Source organism: Lissotriton vulgaris, chromosome 1_1 (assembly GCF_964263255.1).
Source record: "Lissotriton vulgaris chromosome 1_1, aLisVul1.2, whole genome shotgun sequence".
NCBI classification, from domain to species: domain Eukaryota; kingdom Metazoa; phylum Chordata; class Amphibia; order Caudata; family Salamandridae; genus Lissotriton; species Lissotriton vulgaris.
The window spans coordinates 187,714,054-187,726,902 of NC_141685.1; the positions used below are offsets into that span (position 1 = coordinate 187,714,054).

Consider the following 12,849-nt stretch of genomic DNA (forward strand, 5'->3'; position numbering starts at 1 on the left):
ACTATAACTTGCGTGCCCACCATGCAGTTTTCTTATCAATAATCTTACTGCAAATGATATCATCAATGATGGCATATAAGTTATCATGAGTGATGTAATATGTGGGGTAATTAGCAGTGCACGGCCAGTGTGCGAGTTGTAGTTACCTTAGGGCACTGCCCCAGATGCACCACGCCTCCGGCATGAACCATCATTTTTTTTGTCAGATATGATGGCCCCATACCCTGGAGGGCCTTGAAAACCATACACAGCAGCTTAAAGATGGCTCGTTTTCTAATGGGGAGCCAATGCAGTTGGTGAAAGAGAGGTAAAGAGGGGGTTGGAGCAGGCTTATTGAGGGCAAGACGGGCTGCCGTATTTTGAACCACTTGACGTTTGGCTTCCAAGTCCTCTCTTACTCTCACCAACAAAGAGTTGCCATAGTCCAGTCGACTAACTAGGAGTGACTGGATAAGAGCCTTTCTGGCATTTAGTGGGATCCACTGAAAGATTTTTCTGAGCATCCTCATGGTACCAAAACACGTGCCTGACACGGTCTTCATCTGCTCTTCCATGGATAATTTGTTGTCAATTTTGATACCCAGGTTCTTAGCCCATCCTCTAGGGGAAGGGGATTCTCCTAATTCTGCTGGTCACCGATCTGGGGTCCATATCTGCTCCGCCTTGTAAAACAGTAAGATCTCTGTTTTCGAGGAGTTGAGTAGAGGAAATTCTTCTTCATCCAGCTTGCGATGCTGATCGTGCAGTTTATAAATTTAAGTTTGGTTACTGAAGGGTTAGCCTCAAAGGGGACTATCACCTGTGTGTCGTCTGCATAGGATATAGTTTCAAAAGCAAAATTCCTAATGGTGGCAGGTAAGGGGGCCACATATATATTGAACAAGGTAGGGCTCAATATTAAGCCCTGTGGGACTCCTTTATCTACCAAAGGGGTTTTTGACACAAATAGTCCAACTGGACACTCTGTGTTCTATCAAACAGATAGTTCTGAATCCATTTAAGGGCCATGCCTCTGACACCAATCTCTCGAAGCCTGTTCAACAGGATGCGATGAGAGATGGTGGCAAATGGCGCCGACAGATCAAGCAGCACTAACATCACAGGGATATCCTTGTCCAGAGACATTCTTAAAGTGTCAGTAACCTCCAACCAAGCGGCCTCTGTGCTATAAGAAGCACGGAAGCCCGACTGGGATATGTCCAGTAAGTTATTCTGTTCCAAGTAGCAGGAAAGGTGCCGGTTGACTAGTGTCTCCATAATTTTTTAACAACAGGGAAGCGAGGAAATCAATCTAAAATCTGTAAATCCGTAGGGTCCGCTAATGCCTTTTTAAGCAAAGGTTTATTACGAGCGCATTTCCCTTTTCGTGGCACCATTGCTGTGCCTATTGAGATGTTACAAACTTGAGCAAGCACATAAGATAAGACTGGGGTTAGTTCAGACATAACAGCAGGCGGCACCGGGTCTAGCGGGAACCGCATTTCACCTGCATTAATAACAGGCTTACTTGTTCCCCTGAGATGTTGAGAAAATATTCTAGGCTCGAAGGACAGTGGTTTTCAGGCACAGGGACCTTTTCAAGAGCTACCTCTTCAGGCCCAAAGGCGCAATAGATCACGTTCATTTTTTTAGTAAAGTAGCTCCTTAGATCCTCACATAATTTTTGGGTGGATGGCTGGAGTGGGTTGTTAGACCTCGGGTTTGTGAATTCCTTTAGGATAGAAGAGCTCCCGAGAGGAATTCCTAGCTTCCATAATGCGGGAGCCTAGGTAGGATTGCCTAGCTATGTTATAGCTGTTTAGATAGGCTCTATGAGCCACTCGGTAGCGCGATTCCTCATGCTCCAAGTTGGATTTCCTCCATTTTCTTTCTAACACCCTCTCTTAAGACTATCTCAATACCAGGGGGCAGGAGCTGCCCTTGCCTGAATATTTACCCTTTTTAAAGGTGCAATAGAGTCGAGGCCATCCGTTATAGAGGCCTCGAACCTTTCTAAGGCAGTCTCACAATTGTCACAGCTTTCAAGTATGGGAGGGATATAGACCCGACTAAACGCAGCGGAAGTTACCTTTTTCCAGGATCTACGCAACTCCTTGTGAGTGGGTGGGGGGCCGGAAAGTTTTTTCAACGCCCAAGAAAAATGTAGTGCCAGGTGATCAGTCCAGCTTAACTTTAGGGGGGGTTCGGCAACCATCTCAGGGATGCTGGTAAAAATCATGTCCAACACATGTCCAGCCACATGTGTAGGGCTAGTGACTCTAGGGGTCAGTTCAAGAGTTTCCATCACTGCCACCAGACGGACAGATTCTGTATTGGAGAGAACCTCCAGAGGATGATTGAAGTCCCCTACCAATAGAAACCTGTTGGTCTGTAACGTATAAGGGGCCAGCCGTTCTAGCAGTGCTGAACAAAACTCCTTCCTGATACCTACCGGGGGTGATATGCTAGAGCTCCCCCCACTCAATCTCTTGGCGGGGATGCCCTCTGAAGATCAATAGCTCGATATTGGGGGAAGATAGTGTATCAAGAGTCTTAATATGATAAGGGGGACGAGTGGGAATGGCCAAACCTCCACCCTGTTTTCCTGATCTATCCAGATGGACCACAGCATAATCTTGTGGAAAAGCCATTGCCAAAGCTGGCGTTGCTTCATTATTCAGCCAGGTTTCGGTGAAAAGGCAGATGTCTGGCCTGGTCTCGTCTAATAGGTCCCAAATTTCCACCACGTGTTTTGGGATAGATCGCGCATTCAGATACAACCCCTTAAATGGTAATGCTAGGCCCATCCCGGTCTGTCTCTCACTTCCAGTGTCCTGCACCCTTCCAGTAGGACTGGGGATGGAACATAATAGTGAACTAAGGGGAGTATGCATGACTTCCCGCTATGTCCATCCACAATCGGGGCCCTTCTCTAAGGTGACAGCACCTACTACTTGCAGGTTAATTCTCTCCCCTGCACAAGCTGAGGCAAGCCCATATTCTACCAACCTCTCCTTAGGGTACACCAGCCTGGGATAAACCGGCAGCATCCCCTGGCAGCCGGCAGCGTCCAGGCGCGGATGAGCGCAGACGGGCTTGCCTTAGGTGCGACTTCGTTGGGCCAGTGGCACGCCCACTGCGCGCGGCAGGAAATGCAGTGATTTTATACCTGGGAGGGCTGTCCACTAGAGCGCTAACCGTTAGAGTGGCGCCCCACAGGTCTGAAAGACTATGGGCGTGCTCTCTCCACTCAATCAATCGGAAATCCGATTGCGGTGGACCGGAGAGCAGTCCAAACAATGCGCGAAACGTAATCAGTTAAGAGGCAGTTTAGATAAAAGGCAGTTCTAGGTTAAAACAAATGTCACATCTGAAACATATAATGCTAAAAACAAATAAACAGAAGATTCCTACTCAGACTGCTTCCTTCTCTCATTGAGCTGGATCTTGGCTCACCACTGGGTGTGTAAATGAGTCACGGTCAGATGAATTCTATATAACAGAGGTGTTTATCATCGAGCTGGATCTTGGTCACCGCTGGCTGTGTAAATGAGTCACGGTTAGTTGAAATGTATATAACAAAGGTGTTTATCATCGAGCTGGATCTTGGTCACCGCTGGTTGTGTAAATGAGTCATGGTCAGATGAATTGTATATAACAGAGGTGTTTATCATCGAGCTGGATCTTGGTCACCGCTGGCTGTGTAAATGAGTCATGGTCAGATGAATTGTATATAACAGAGGTGTTTATCATCGAGCTGGATCTTGGTCACCGCTGGCTGTGTAAATGAGTCATGGTCAGATGAATTGTATATAACAGAGGTGTTTATCATCGAGCTGGTTCTTGACTCACCGCTGGCTCTGTAAATGAGTCATGGCTAGATGAATTGTATATAACAGAGGTGTTTATCATCGAGCTGGATCTTGGTCACCGCTGGCTGTGTAAATGAGTCACGGTCAGATGAATTGTATATAACAGAGGTGTTTATCATCGAGCTGGATCTTGGTCACCGCTGGCTGTGTAAATGAGTCACGGTCAGATGAATTGTATATGACAGAGGTGTTTATCATCGAGCTTGATCTTGGCTCACCACTGGCTGTGTAAATGAGTCACGGTCAGATGAATTGTATATAACAGCGGTGTTTATCATCGAGCTGGATCTTGGTCACCGCTGGCTGTGTAAATGAGTCATGGTCAGATGAATTGTATATAACAGAGGTGTTTATCATCGAGCTGGATCTTGGTCACCGCTAGGTATGTATATAAGTCACGGTTAGTTGAAATGTATATAACAAAGGTGTTTATCATCGAGCTGGTTCTTGACTCACCGCTGGCTCTGTAAATGAGTCACGGTCAGATGAATTGTATATAACAGAGGTGTTTATCATCGAGCTGGTTCTTGACTCACCGCTGGCTGTGTAAATGAGTCATGGTTAGAAGAATTGTATATAACAGAGGTGTTTATCATCGAGCTGGATCTTGACTCACCGCTGGGTGTGTAAATGAGTCACGGTTAGATGAATTGTATATAACAGAGATGTTTATCATCAAGCTGGATCTTGGTCACCGCTGGGTATGTATATAAGTCACAGTTAGTTGAAATGTATATAACAAAGGTGTTTATCATCAAGCTGGTTCTTGACTCACCGCTGGCTCTGTAAATGAGTCATGGTCAGATGAATTGTATATAACAGAGGTGTTTATCATCGAGCTGGTTCTTGACTCACCGCTGGCTGTGTAAATGAGTCATGGTTAGAAGAATTGTATATAACAGAGGTGTTTATCATCGAGCTGGATCTTGGTCACCGCTGGCTGTGTAAATGAGTCACGGTCAGATGAATTGTATATAACAGAGGTGTTTATCATCGAGCTGGATCTTGGTCACCGCTGGCTCTGTAAATGAGTCATGGCTAGATGAATTGTATATAACAGAGGTGTTTATCATCGAGCTGGATCTTGGCTCACCACTGGCTGTGTAAATGAGTCACGGTTAGATGAATTGTATATAACAGAGGTGTTTATCATCGAGCTGGATCTTGGTCACCGCTGGGTATGTATATAAGTCACAGTTAGTTGAAATGTATATAACAAAGGTGTTTATCATCGAGCTGGTTCTTGACTCACCGCTGGCTCTGTAAATGAGTCACGGTCAGATGAATTGTATATAACAGAGGTGTTTATCATCGAGCTGGTTCTTGACTCACCGCTGGCTATGTAAATGAGTCACGGTAAGATGAATTGTATATAACAGAGGTGTTTATCATCGAGCTGGTTCTTGACTCACCGCTGGCTGTGTAAATGAGTCATGGTTAGATGAATTGTATATAACAGAGGTGTTTATCATCAAGCTGGATCTTGGTCACCGCTGGCTCTGTAAATGAGTCATGGCTAGATGAATTGTATATAACAGAGGTGTTTATCATAGAGCTGGATCTCGGCTCACCGCTGGGTATGTATATAAGTCACGGTTAGTTGAAATGTATATAACAGTGGTGTTTATCATCAAGCTGGATCTTAGTTACCGCTGGCTCTGTAAATGAGTCACGGTTAGATGAATTGTATATAACAGAGGTGTTTATCATCGAGCTGGTTCTTGACTCACCAATAGTTGTGTAAACAAGTCACGCTTCGATGAATTGTATATAACAGAGGTGTTTATCATCAAGCTGGATCTTAACTCACCCAGCGCTGATTATGTAACTGATTCATGGTTAGATGGATTGTATACAACAGAGGTGTTTAGAATTGAGCTTGATCTTTGCTCACCACTGGCTGTGTAAATGAGTCGCGGTTAGATGAATTGTATATAGCAGAGGTGTTTATCATCGAGCTGGATCTTGGTCACCGCTGGCTGTGTAAATGAGTCACGGTCAGATGAATTGTATATAACAGAGGTGTTTATCATCGAGCTGGATCTTGGTCACCGCTGGCTGTGTAAATGAGTCCCGGTTAGATTAATTGTATAAATATATGTGATGAGTTTCTTATTTACAGAGACTCATTCAACCACATTCTAGGACAGAATCAATGCATGACGGCAAAATTATTTATAGTAACTATTGTGGAATGGAGGAGCTCAGTACAAAGAGCTTCTCATAAATAAAAGAGCATCAAGTAAGGGTAAAGGGTCATCAGTTATAAAGTAATGGTTATTTGATTTTTGTTGAAACGCTCCTGCAAAGGTCATAATCCAGAATGTTGCTCCTCTTAGGTCTCGGACTAACTCATCGTTTTATACTTTTCCTCATAGTATGAGAGGCTATTTTCTGAACACCTTACTGTGATAAAGTCCTAGCAAAGGTTGTCTACGCAGCTTCTTCACTGTGATTACTGAGTAAGATCTTCTTACACCTTTGCCAAGTTACCTGTAAAAGAGAATTTTATGAGATTGTCTAGGGGCTAGTAATTCCATAGTTCTATAGGTGCTTAACTATAAATATTATATATATATATATTTATATAGTTATCCACTGAAAAAAAACAAAATGTACAGGGACGTTCTAGTTAGGAAATAGAATTTAAAAAAACCTGAGAAATTAGCTAAAAAAAAAAAGGTTACAGGGACGGTATAGTTCGGATCACAATTTATACACAAAACCATAGAAATTCAGCAGTAATGGTTAGAGTTATCTCAAGAAACTATAACACGTGCCCTCGGGTAACTATAACTTGCACGCCCACCATGCAGTTTTCATATCAATAATTTTACTGCAAATTATATCATCAATGATGGCATAGAAGTTATCATGAGTGATGTAATATGTGGGGTAATTAGCAGTGCATGGCCAGGGTGTGAGTTATAGTTACATTAGGGCACTGCCTCTGATGCTCCACGCCTCCGGCATGTACCAGCTTTACTCCCGCTCACAGGGAGAAGCTAAAAATGCTGCTCCCTGCATGCAAGAGCAATTTTTTTATGTTTCTCTGCCCACTTCACAGCAGGCAGGGAAGCAATTGTAAAGTTTGCTCACAGCAGCTAGGTGCATTTTCTAATGCTCCTGCCTGCTGGGAGCAGACGTAGTGTTTATTCTCGCTTTGCAGGAGCTTTAAAATTGCTCCCACAAAGCGAGAGCAAACACAGGTTTCCGTGTCCGGACCAGTGCGGGCAGGGAAGCTGCTATGCTCTGGCTGGGGCGAACAAAGCGATACCAGGTATCTCTTTGTTTGCTTGGAGTTGGCAGGGTATGCCCAGACGTGGGTCCCTTGCTCCCTCTACTGCTGGATTCAAGATAGCCTGGCTGATGAGGAATATGAATCCGAAACCGGTCCCAGGATGTTTGTTTCCGGTCCAGGGAAGACATGGCTTCGCAGTTCGGGCTGGACTGTTCCCTTGAGGCACAGGGTCAGACTGATTTGCATATGGCCATGTCTGAACTGGGGTGGTGGAGTGGGCTAAAAAATGGCGATGGATTAAACCCAGATCAGTTGGCTGGGGGTGAGTGTTTGATTGGCTCAAAGGCTCCGGCCATCATCCCCTTTGGTATCACATGGTATATCCTCTAGGCACTACCTTGAATACTTCCCAAACTGTAACTGCTGAGAAGAAGTTTGACAAGAGTATCATCTAATAACCACCAGGCATTCAAACACAACATACCCTTCAACTCCCACTGTCGATGTCAGAGGGCTAGTTGGACTGGTGAATGATCGAAAAGCCCGCAGGAGAGACTGACATATTTACCTATGTCATCTACATGAATTGTCTGTACTGAAAATGGGAAGGACCTACAGAGGCGACTGAAGAATGGCAAACCCTGTGAACCACTGAGTAAATCCTGCATGATTGACACAGGTGTATGTGTACTACCAAGGAACACAAACGTTGTACCTAGTAAATGAGTCTCTTGAAGTAACAGGATATCAGGGGTGTGATGTTCAACAAACAACATAACGTCCCCCTCTTAATTTTAGTATTCAAACTATTATCAGTCCATGACTTTATACTATATCCCATCTCACAGTCTGACAACAATTTGTTAGTCATTAGAATCAAAGTGATCCTGTTCAACTCGCATATGCCTGGTAACACGAACAAAATGAAACCCTGAAGAATCTAAACGAAAATCCATCTCCTTTACACCGCCACCCTATATTTCCATCCTAGAAATATCAGACATCCCAAATAATATGTAATAATGAACTGTGAAACTCAAGTGAAAATAGAAACAAGCAAGCAAAAGGAGTGATGCACTTTGAATGAAGAGCCCCTTTTCTTATAGAGTCCCTTTTCTTTTCTTTTTCAGGGGCTTTGTATTGTGCAGAAAAGCTGAACATGAAGTCAGTCCTTTCATAATGGTCTCTGTTTCCACATAGGAGTGAGTGGGTAAAAAATGCAGAGAAATGCAAAACTTAATTTGGGGCAAATCGTTGGAAAGTTGTTTGAATATACACAGTCCTATCAAATATAAAGAATTACCCACAGAAACAGGAAAAATAGAAAAACAGAAAAACGTTGAGTAGTTTAATTACGGCAGTTTTCTTACATTTTCATGTATTTAATGAAATTCAGGATGTCATTTCCAATTCACTTTAAAGACTGGAGGCGGTGGTTCCGTCAGCGGCCACCAGAGGGCGCTCCTCGCCTGCTGATGCTGAACTGCACATTGGCTGAAAGGGAGAGGGGTTTCCTTTTCCGGGTCAGCGGTGGCAGAGACAGCACGAGCAGCGGTGCCGACATCACTTCCGGCCTCTCCTGGTGTGTTCAGCCTGCAGCAGAGAAGGAAGGAGCCCTGTAGTTACCTCCATCTACAGACCCCCCTCAGACCCCCAGGAGGAGGAGAGAGCCTGGACAGGTTTCTGCTCAGGTAGGAGAGCTGCCAACTCACTTGGCTGCAATTTATTAATCCATGGATCAGATTCCCCCCCCCCCCCCCCCCCCCCCCCCCCCCCCCTGGCATTCATGGTGATGAGCCTGAGTGGGGAGCGGAGGAGGAGAGGCCTGTCCAGGGGTGCAGAGGAGGTGAGGCCTGTCCAGGGGTGCAGAGGAGGTGAGGCCTGTCCGGGGATGCAGAGGAGGAGAGGCCTGTCCAGGAAGGCAGAGGAGATGAGGCCTGCCCAGGGGTGCAGAGGAGGAGAGGCCTGTCCAGGGGTGCAGAGGAGGTGAGGCCTGTCCAAGGGAGAGGCAGAAGAGGTGAGGCCTGTCCAGGGGTGCAGAGGAGGAGAGGCCTGTCCAGGGGGGCAGAGGAGGTGATGCCTGTCCAGAGGAGGGGCAGAGGAGGAGAGGCCTGTCCAGGGGCAGAGGAGGTGAGGCCTGTCCAGGGGTGCAGAGGAGGTGAGGCCTGTCTAGGGGGGCAGAGGAGGAGAGGCCTGTCAGGGGGGGGAGAAGAGGTGAGGCCTGGGGGTGCGGAGGAGGTGAGCCCTGTCCAAGGGTGCAGAGGAGGTGAGGCCTGTCTAGGGGTGCAGAGGAGGAGAGGCCTGTCCAGGGGTGCAGAGGAGGTGAGGCCTGTCCAGAGGAGGGGCAGAGGAGGAGAGGCCTGTCCAGAGGAGGGGCAGAGGAGGAGAGGCCTGTCCAGGAGTGCAGAGGAGGAGAGGCATGTCCAGAGGAGGGGCATAGGAGTAGAGGCCTGTCCAGGTGTGCAGAGGAGGAGAGGCCTGTCCAGGGGTGCAGAGGAGGTGAGGCCTGTCCAGGGGTGCAGAGGAGGAGAGGCCTGTCCAGGGGCAGAGGAGGAGAGGCCTGCCCAGGGGTGCAGAGGAGGAGAGGCCTGTCCAGGGGTGCAGAGGAGGTGAGGCCTGTCCAGAGGAGGGGCAGAGGAGGAGAGGCCTGTCCAGGAGTGCAGAGGAGGAGAGGCTTGTCCAAAGGAGGGGCATAGGAGGAGAGGCCTGTCTAGAGGAGGGGCAGAGGAGGAGAGGCCTGTCCAGGAGTGCAGAGGAGGAGAGGCCTGTCCAGGGTTGCAGAGGAGGAGAGGCCTGTCTAGGGGTGCAGAGGAGAGGAGGCCTGTCCTGGGGTGCAGAGGAGGAGAGGCCTGTCCAGGGGCAAAGGAGAAGAGGCCTGTCCACGGGTGCAGAGGAGGTGAGGCCTGTCCAGAGGAGGGGCAGAGGAGGAGAGGCCTGTCCAGAGGAGGGGCAGAGGAGGAGAGGCCTGTCCAGAGGAGGGGAATAGGAGGAGAGGCCTGTCCAGGAGTGCAGAGGAGGAGAGGCCTGTCCAGAGGAGGGGCAGAGGAGGAGAGGCCTATCCAGAGGAGGGGCAGAGGAGGAAAGGCCTGCCCAGGAGTGCAGGGGAGGAGAGGCCTGTCCAGTGGTGCAGAGGAGGAGAGGCCTGTCCAGGGGTGCAGAGGAGGTGAGGCCTGTCCAGGGGTGCAGAGAAGGTGAGGCTTTCCAGGGGTGCAGAAGAAGTGAGGCCTGTCCAGAGGAGGGGCAGAGGAGGAGAGGCCTGTCCAGGGGTGCAGAGGAGGTGAGGCCTGCCCAGGGATACAGAGGAAGAGAGGCTTGTCCAGGGGGCAGAGGAGGTGAGGCCTGTCCAGAGGAGCAGAGGAGGAGAGGCCTGTCCAGGGGGGCAGAGAATGAGAGGCCTGTCCAGAGGAGGGGCAGAGGAGGAGAGGCCTGTCCAGAGGAGCAGAGGAGGAAAGGCCTGTCCAGGGGTGCAGAGGAGGTGAGGCCTGTCCAGTGGTGCAGAGGAGGAGATGCCTGTTCAGGGGTTCAGAGGAGGTGAGGCCTGTCCAGGGGTCCAGAGGAGGTGAGGCCTGTCCAGGGATGCAGAGGAGGTGAATGACAGGGTACCAGGGCACATCAAGTCAAATTGAATCAGTGGTCTGTCAAAAATTGGGGGGTTACTATAACAGAAACCCACTTTCCTACAGGTAGTCTTTGAACAAAATGTGGAGATGCATACCATGCGTTCTAACTTGTCATTTGCTGGTCTATTTTCCAGAAGGGTCTCTCTTGGAGTCCACCAAGCACGTTTCATCGTATTTTCAGCAACTTGTTTGGGTATCCGTGTTCCTTTAATTTGTGCACAAGAATTTCTGCATTCATAAAATAATCACTTTTACCTGAGCAATTCCGTCTTATTCGGAGAAATTGGCCCGAAGGCAAATTGTCATGTACACTGTGTGGATGATGGCTTGTATAATGCAGGGCATTGTTCCTAACCCTTGATTTGGTAAACAATTTATTTCTTTAGTTATAAAGTTTTATATAGCGCGAACTTGATCCCGAAGGATATCAGAGCGCTTTACAGTTAGAGGGAGAGGAAGGAAAGAGATCACAACAAGACTAAAATGGTGAAACTAATAAGCATAAAATCACATAGAGCAAACATAACAGATCCTATCTAATTCAGGGTTAACGTAGAGTGGGCTCATCAAAGATAAAATGACATCAAGGGAGTGATGATACATAATGATGTAAGCGGGGCAAATACAATTGTAACAAACAGAATTATCAACCAATGCTGTAGTATTTACAGAGCGATTAGGGTCCGTCGTGATAAGGTAAGAACTTATTCATGAGGAATCTTTTTGCTTCCAACTTGAAAGCATCCTTGGAGGAGATTCTATGAATTTCCGGTGGGAGAGAGTTCCAAATATTTTGTGCAGCGCCAGAGAAGGCTCGTTGATGGTAGTTCATAATCTGCCATTGTGGCCAAAGACTGCTACATCCAAAAATGTGATAGATGACTGGCTACTGGACACACAGAATTGTATATCTACTGATCTGGCATTCAACCATTCAATAAACACATTTAAGATATCATCTTGTTCATCCCAAAAGCAATGTGTACCACCCAGAGGCAATGTCTATGTGGTAATCAAACTCTCGTGTCATCGGTAGGCTAAGAGTAAGATTTATTCACCACTCACCCAACTGCACCAGGAATGTAACTGCCGGTAACAACCTGGCAACGCATCAACAACAACATTCCAGGAGCCGCTGGAAGGAATCTTTAGTTAAAGACGCATCACCACAGTCTGGGGCCATTTTAAAAAACACAGTTTTACTTACAACTTTAGAATGGTTGTATATACCCCTGATCTTGGACATAAATGGGGGAAAGGCATACATTTAGTTAGTGATTCCTGAAGCTCACTATTTCACACATTGTAGGTCAGGAATAAACACAGAGTCTCCTGGTTGTCCAGTTTCGTAGTGCAGTAAACCACACTTGGGGTGTTGGAGATTGTGATGGAGAGGCAGAGGGATTACAATCCCTGGATAATGACCTGTATAGTGGCACTGTCGAGAAGGAACATTTGGTGTCTATTTCCAGCATATTTAGGTAAAGTGGTGAAGCTGGGATTAGATGTTATGTCTAGTGGTGTTGTGCGCACACGCCTGTGAATTGCCCACCTCTTTAAGGGTTGTGTCAAGGGTTATTTTTACATCATTTTTCTAGATGTATTGAGCATATTTATAAGTGCCTTCCCACCATCAATGCCCGCTCCTTAGGCAAACATAAGGATGAGATAGCAGAGCTACTCACTGATCATAAACTCGATGTCCTTTTTATAACAGAGACTTGGACAGACCCTGCATCTGGACCAGACCTCGTAGTGGCTACGCCCGAGAGCTATTCTGCCTTAAAACCAAGATAGACTGGACAATAAAGGAGGCAGGCTGGCAATAATTTTTCGCAGCCAGCTAACTACTAAAATAGATCCTATCCCCTCTTCCATTTGCGACGCACTATACTTCACGATCCTGCTCACTCCATCCCAAACATTTAAGGGGATACTACTATACCGCCCCCCAGGATCGAGAACAGAGTTTCTGTCCGGCCTAGGTAACCTCCTAGAATCCACAGTAGCCGAAGATACCTTCTGTATTCTAGGCGACTTCAACTTTCATTTAGAAAACCACCTAGATAAGGACACCTCATCACTACTTGCGGACCTAGAAGCAGCAGGGCTGTCACAGCGAGTTCATAAAGTCACC

At 47.1% G+C, this 12,849-nt stretch overlaps 1 long non-coding RNA gene across 1 annotated transcript in view; it reads left to right on the forward strand.

Annotated features, from left to right (window-relative positions):
- The first annotated feature begins 8,678 nt into the window (after positions 1-8,678).
- Positions 8,679-12,849, forward strand: part of LOC147738130 (uncharacterized) — a 47,124-nt gene continuing 42,953 nt past the window's right edge. Inside the window, exon 1 of the long non-coding RNA XR_015307464.1 lies at positions 8,679-8,783. This is a non-coding gene — a long non-coding RNA (uncharacterized LOC147738130). The remainder of the gene's footprint in view (positions 8,784-12,849) is intronic.